Source organism: Alosa sapidissima, chromosome 11, assembly GCF_018492685.1.
Source record: "Alosa sapidissima isolate fAloSap1 chromosome 11, fAloSap1.pri, whole genome shotgun sequence".
Classification (NCBI taxonomy): domain Eukaryota; kingdom Metazoa; phylum Chordata; class Actinopteri; order Clupeiformes; family Clupeidae; genus Alosa; species Alosa sapidissima.
In genome coordinates, this window is record NC_055967.1 from 20083941 (window position 1) to 20091440 (window position 7500).

General features: G+C 42.3%; 1 protein-coding gene across 1 annotated transcript in view; it reads left to right on the forward strand.

Annotated features, from left to right (window-relative positions):
- The window catches only part of cdh13 (cadherin 13, H-cadherin (heart)), a 450477-nt gene that overhangs the window by 61824 nt on the left and 381153 nt on the right, over positions 1-7500 (forward strand). The window lies entirely within an intron of this gene.

The following is a 7500-nucleotide window of genomic DNA, read 5'->3' on the forward strand; positions in this document are numbered from 1 at the left end:
CTGCATTTATAATTTGGTAAGGCCGAATTGTTTGAGAAAGGGTGGCAAGGTCCTGAGGCTGACTATTAGTTGTGTTAGTTGTACTATTAGTATGTGTGAGTCTCAGGACTAGCTGGATGAGCACAGATGAGGGGACTTGTTTTTATACTCATCTATTGGCTTTTTAGGGCTTTATAACAATAAGAGTTGGGGTCGCTTGTTTTGAGATGTTAGAAGAAATTGATGGCTCTTTTTTCTATTTTAATTAGTAAAGGGTATTGGCCTAATTCAGCCCTGCATGCATTATTAGGTGTGTTCCTCTGTACCTTGAGGATACTTTTACAGAACTCCGCATGCAGGGTTTCGATTGGGTGTTTGTCCCATTTTTCAAATCCATTGTACAGTACATATGAGGACCCTACACTTCACTACCATATAATGAAATTGGTTCGATAACTTTTTCTGTTTGAAATATTTTGAGCCGGATCCGAATGGGTATGTCAAATTTAATAGTTTTTTTTGATGGCATAGAAAGCCCTTCTTGCTTTCTCTTTCAAATCATTCACAGCCAATTTGAAATTATTTGAACTGATTTTTAGCCCAAGGTAGGTGTAACTTTTTACTTGTTCGATTGCATATGTACCAAAGGTTAATTTCTTTCCCTGATGTCTGGATCTATCTCTCTCTCTCTCTCTCTCTCTCTCTCTCTCTCTCTCTCTCTCTCTCTCTTTCTTTCTTTATTTGTGTGTGTATATGTGTGTGTATGTACTGTATATGTGTGTGTGTGTGTGTTTGTGTGTGTAGCCTACATAGCCTATGCTAAAATTCCATAACCAACATCATTCATCTTTTCACACAAATGTTTTATCAAGGTGTAGTCCCAGTCTCGTTGCCCTCAAGCACATTTTACAGTGTTAACTGAAAGCTCCCAAAGGCTACATTTCATCATATTACCCTAACACTAAAGATGCTTCTTGAATTTTAGGATCTGGAGAATTTCTCTCTGGCCTACCACAAATCTGCAATAGTCAGAACTTGAACGCAAGTTGAGCTTCAAAAAGACAGACAAATGTTTCATTTGAACTTTTTTTCTCACTGTAAAAGAAGATTTTAGAATTGATGGGGCATTACTCATTCATCGGTACATTTGAGAGAGACAAGTTAGGGTTTTTAAAGTTGACTTTCTTAGTGGTTGAGAAAGTCATTTTTTTTGTCAGTTAATCTTGGCAAGAACCACCAAAGAGACTAAGTATATTCTTTTGATCCCGTGAGGGAAATTTGGTCTTTGCATTTATCCCAATCCGTGAATTAGTGAAACACACTCAGCAGACAGTGAACACACAGTGAGGTAAAGCACACACTAATCCCGACACAGTGAGCGGCTAGGTGCCTTGCTGAAGGGCACTTCAGCCGTTCCTACTGGTTGGGGTTTGAACCGGCAACCCTCCGGTTACAAGTCCGAAGTGTTAACCAGTAGGCCACTGCTGGTTAGTGACTAGATAGCAAAACTGTCAAATGCCAACTCAATTAGTGTTTGTACAGATTGCACATGTGCTGTCTAAATGTGTGTGTGTGTGTCTGTCTGTGTGTGTGTGTGTGTGTGTGTGTGTGTGTGTGTGTGTGTGTGTGTGTGTGTGTGTGTGTGTGTGTGTCTGTGTGTGTGTGTGCTGATTCTCTGGGACTTGTACCTGCTTCCTTTCTCTGTGTCTTTCTCAGAAGGCCAGAGGCAAGTTTTGCTTAGTGTCAAACAATATCATGGCACCATACCAGCTCGGTACATTATGCCAAAGGGCATTAGCAGCAGTCCCAACAGAATATCGCCTCATTGTCAGCCCCCTGCTTAGAATGTTCCCAGCGCAGCCACAAGCACACAATAGCATTCCCCAAACTCCCTGCAACTAGCCACCCTGCTAACATAGCTACTAGCCACCCTTGTGATGCTGCATAGCCAAATCCTTTAATGTGTTTTGATATCACACTACCTTCTTGCCCTTCACACCCCTGCAACAACCTAAAAGCATCCTTTAAGTAATCCTGTACTTAAAGGTCTTACACATAGTGCACAAAGTCAGGTGGGACAGAATGCACAGCCACAACTATAGCTTGTCTTCCTGTACCGGTGACACCTGAAAAGCTATGCATTACCCATGATGAGTTATGGTTAATTGGTTGTTTTAATCCTGTTAACTTTGTGTAACTAGGTGGTGCTGTCAGGGAGTGTATTTTTACCTGCATGCTCTATGTTTTTTGTGCAGACCACATAGATGATCAGCCATAGTGGTCGTACACTGGGGGGTGGGGGTGAGGGTGAGTTTGGGCATAGGCAGAGGAATTTCAGGCGTGATTTAACTGAGTTGGAACAGTTTGTTGACAGTCCCAGTTGTTTCCTACTGGGCTGTTTATGTTGATGTTTATTTTTTTGTGTTTATTTTTTTGTTTACGTTTGTTCTCTTTTTCTTTTCTGTTTGTTGGTACAGGGATTTGTTTGTCTTTTCCTTTCTCTTCCCCTTGTAAGGCACCCTTAAGAGTTTTTTATTTACCTTAACATACAGGGATGGTGGGGGGGGGGTTATGTTTGGTTGTGTTACTCTCTTTTTTCACCACACATACATACACTTCTGCCATTGTCTGAGCGGTTTCATTCGGTCCCTTTCCACAGGTGTATTGATCAAGCACCATGCAGTCTGCATTCATAATATAGGTGCTTGATTTTATACACCTGTGGATTGGGACCTGACGAAACCCATGAATAGGCAATTACTGACCTGGCAACTTTGTGTGTTCGGGTAGGAACATTGCCCCCACCCCCTCCAAAATCGAAATGGAAAATCTGCTATGCTACAGGAATCTGGAGATCTCTTTCTGCAGCCTGCTATCAGTGCATTCCCTCCATATTGTATCAGAGTTCATGTTCATAGTTTGTTGCAAAAGATGCATATTTAGTTCGTTTATTATTGTGCTTCTCAACTGTAGGAGAGCAAATATTCTTTAGTGCCGCTTTAATGTAGTGGTAGAGATCGGGATGTCTTTGGAAACACTATGGCTAGCTTTGGCACAGCCGCACAGGCTAACCCATGAGGGTTTCACTTAACCACGCAATGAAAGGTTATTTACAAGTGCCACGCCAGTTTGTCAGGTTTCAATTGAAAGAGGGTCCGCTTTCAGTCTCTATACTGCAGGTGTGGACGACGGACATAGATTTGGGTCTATCACTGGGGGGTAAGTGAGGGGCAAATGTGGTGGACAAAAGAGATAGTAGAAGAAAATAGGCCACGAGAAATGTTACTGTCTTTTGTTGCTGGCAGAATGGATGGGTCAATTGCTTCAGGCTGCAGAAGAGACCACAGGCTCCTGTGTGGGGTCTGACAAAAGACCAATGTCATTCAGCAGAAAGAAAGCATCACAACAAGCCATATGCAGCAGAAATCTTTCACACAAGTGGACTGGGCATCCAATGAATAGAACCATATTCAGTAGAGAGACAGAGAGAGAAAGAGAGAGAGAGAGAGAGAGAGAGAAATTAAAGAGATGAAAATGAGGAACAGTGGTGTGTTTACTCTATTTTAAGCCCGTCTGACAAATTAAATTGGAAATATGGAAAGAATAAACACATGTACTGCAATGTACTTGTGGAGCTTCATGCTGAGTGTAGACTGAGAGCCATGAATTGGCTAGTGTCTATAGCACCTCAGTGCCCGAAGCATCAGTGCCTGTGGCTAACTAGCTGAAGGCTCAAGCCATTAGTGATAGTACACAGAACTGTAGTTGGCCAAACACAGCATTATAATCTCAAAGACTGATTTATGTCTTCATTCCATAAAACTTGGTACCATGTTGGAATGAAGACATAAATCAGTCTTTGAGATTATAATGGTTACAAATAGACAAAGAATGAGGTTGAAACACATAACCCTAATGGTTGTGTATCCACTTTGGCTGCTCTATACTATGCTAACTAATTGTGTTAGCATTTTTTCTATATCACATTAGCGTGCATAATCAAAACCACAAGATGAATTGAATTTCCCCTGTAAAGTATCTATCTATCTATCTATCTATCTATCTATCTATCTATCTATCTATGACCATGTGACAAGCTAGCCGTGGCTTGTGTAGCATTGTTTGATGGCGGTGATGGACAGTGGAACTGCAGAGCTTTCTAGCCACTGTTCCTGTGCTGGAGGAGTTGAGGCTTGTGCTAATGTGTCGTCCATGCCGTACCAGCAGCCCTCCTGATGCCTCCACACTGTCGGCTTTTTTTGTGTGTGTGTGTGTGTCACAATACTGTATGTCTCCATTGTGTGGACCTGTGTCATAGATTGTGTATGTTGTTCTGGCATCCTCTTTGAAAACATGTTTGTAGGCTACATAAGAGCACTCTGTGAAGCGAGGTTTACAAGTACCCATTCCTTTGTAAACACTTAGGGCCCGTCCTAATACCTCCCCTACCCCTAGATTTTTGCCCTAACCCTCGTTTTTGCGCGTGCATGTGTAGGGCTAGGGTGTCCCATTACTTTAGGGAGCAAGGGGAAGTGCTATTTTCCCCTTAAAATCAACCCTCAAAATATAGCCAGGACCAATGCAGGCTTAAAAGGAAATTACCCAGGATACCGTGCGAGCTCAGCGAGCCGGCCAAATTTTTTATATATCATCGCAAATAATCATATTAAAATTTCGAAATATGTTGGAATATGTTAGTTTGATGCACATCTGATGGACTGTTGAGTTTTGAACACTAATGTTAGAAAATATCTCACGAAGCTATCTGACGATGTTCATGATATCTGCGGAGTGCTTTGAGAGAGTCTGCCCATCAAATAACGTTATATATCTGATCTGGGTAGATTCGCCAATATTTAAGGTGTGTGTTTTGGCGTTCATATGGACACAAATATCTTTGTTGATTAACTAGACGTAGATAAACCAGCACAGCCCACACAACAATGACCACTGGAACGGGTATGTTCCTGAATGAAAATAGTAGCAGGCTACTACCGGTAGACACGTCGGCGCTGCGCGTGACGTAGGTGAGCACGTTCGCTACGCTAATTTGCATATAGTGGTGTCCCAATTCATAGGGAAAGATCTTACCCTCCACTTCCCTTGTCGAGGGGGCTTTAATGTTGAGGGCAATCAAAACCAAGAGGAAGTGTTAAGGGGGGAGAAATGGGACGGGCCCTTAATGTGCTTTTTTGTGTTGTCCCCTCAGCGTGGTTCTTTAATAGACGTCACAATTGGTGCTACGTCTGCATTGTGGCGCTCCATCAAAAGGCATTTTGTGTGTCAGTGCGCTCCGCGGTGCTGTAATCTTGTGGCTGCACTACCTGTTGCTCCAGTGTAAGGCTACTGTCAGTCAGACGCCCGGTCCACTCTCCATTCTCCCTGGGCAGCGTGATGAATGGAGCGCCGGTGGGAATATGACAGCAGCTAAATCCACTCTCTTTCTCTTCCTCTCTGCTGAGGGGTGACGGCTGCTTTATTTTGTTCAGACCGGCCATTTTTCTCTCTTCCTCTTCTCGTTCTCTTTTTCCTCTCTATCTCTTTCCACTTCTTCTTCCCCTGTGGTCCCTCTGTACAGCACAGCTTGTCGTTCTCCTATACACAGGCTATAATAGCAGCGTGGATAAAGACGGAGCCCGCTGATCCAGACAGCTGATAGGAAATTGCTGCGGATGATGGCGATGTGATAGCACCTGTGTACAGTAATGAAAGGTTGCCAGCGGATCATAATGAAACTCGAACGCTCACAATGCTCGATCGTATCGCATTATAATTGGCTGCACTGTCTGGAGCGGTAGAGCGCCGTTTAGTGCGTCATTCATTTGGCATAAGAGGGTCAGATAATCCCTATATTTGGCTCATGCCTCGAGGCAGAGAGAGGCCAGGTTTGTACTCAAGAATGGTTTGGGAGTTGAGTGGACCAGAGCAAGGAGGGCTTTGGCTGTACTTTGGCTAAGCTTGGCTGGTTGTCCCTGCATTTAAGTAGTGTTATAATCTTTTTTTTTAATAACGTGCTCTCTTTTATCTTAAGTTCACAGAACCATCATGGTTAAAACAAGCAATTTGTAAAGCAATTTGTAAGCCATATCTACTTATGCAGAGCCCCACACCAGCCTAAAATCTACAGTACTTAGAGTAATATCTATTAAACCAAGTTATAACTTGCATTGTGACATGACATTAAATCATTGTGATAGCTGATAATATGAAGACTGTAATGTGTGAATGATCTTTGTAATCTAGTAAAATCTCTGACCCAGTATCAGAAATCATGTGTCATGCTCAGTGATGGGACCAATGGAAGCACATCTGCTGCTGTGCTGTGCTTGGGTCTGTTTACTCTTCCTCCTCTAGTAGGAGTAGACCGCAGGCACAGAGGCAGCAGAGATCCATCGCAAAATCAACATTATTCAGCTTGTAAACTCTTCCGTGCCTACGTATATATTTATCGCATTTTCATTCATCACGTCAACAGGCGAGCGGGACTGCGTTTTTGATCGACTGCAGACTGAAGTGCTTCCCCTTGAGTGCTGCTCGTCTTTTCTCTTCTCTTCTGTCTCGACTCTGATTCACTCTCTCTCTCCCACCCACCCCTCCCTCTCTCTTTCTCATCTCACTTCCTTTCTCTTAGCTCTAACTGCTAAAGATTCCTGCTATCGTATACGAAATGTGCCCTATTTTATTATTCATTCCGCTGCATTCTTATATAGTTTTGATCTCTTGTCTTACATCCTGACTCGGACTGTATGATTTTGCTTATCAGCAGAATAGCTTTTTATATACCCTTCATTGGGAGCGAGGAGGAGCGGGGAGCCACTTCACATTGGAATGGAGAGCAATAGAAAGCAATCTAGCGGCAATGCCATGCGTTTAAGACTCAATAGCTCTATGCACAGAGGGTGTCCATTTCTTTGTAGGTTTGTTCAGGCATCGCACCCGAGAAAACCACAACACATGCAACACTGTCTCTCTCTTGCCAGGGAACCTTCAAGCCCAAGCTGTGGAGATTTTTATTTTTTATAGTGTTCTCTCTCTCACTCGCTTTCTCTCTCTCTTTCAATTCAATTCAATTCAATGTTGCTTTATTAGAATGACTGTAGGCAGTGTTGCCAACGCACAAAACAGAACAGCATAACAATTTTTACTTTGTCTATATTACTCTATTATTTCTACTCTTTCTCTCACAAAACCTACCTCTTCTCTCTCACTTTTACCTCCTCCTGAGACCTCCTCCCTCTCATACGCTTGCCTTTGCTCTTTTATGTTATTTTATTATCATTATTACTATTATGCTTTTCAGTTGCATGTTTTACTTTTTTTCTGTTTTATTGTTTTAATAATTATAATTGTTATTATTGTCTGTGTATTCTTTGCACTTCTCCTCTATTTTGTTTTTAACTAATTGTTAAATCCTTTTTTTTTATCCTATTATAATTCTAGGCTCCCCGTTTACCTATGTATGTACAATTAACTACCTCTTCTGCCTTACCTGTGAAGCACTTTGGGTCAACTCCTGTTGTT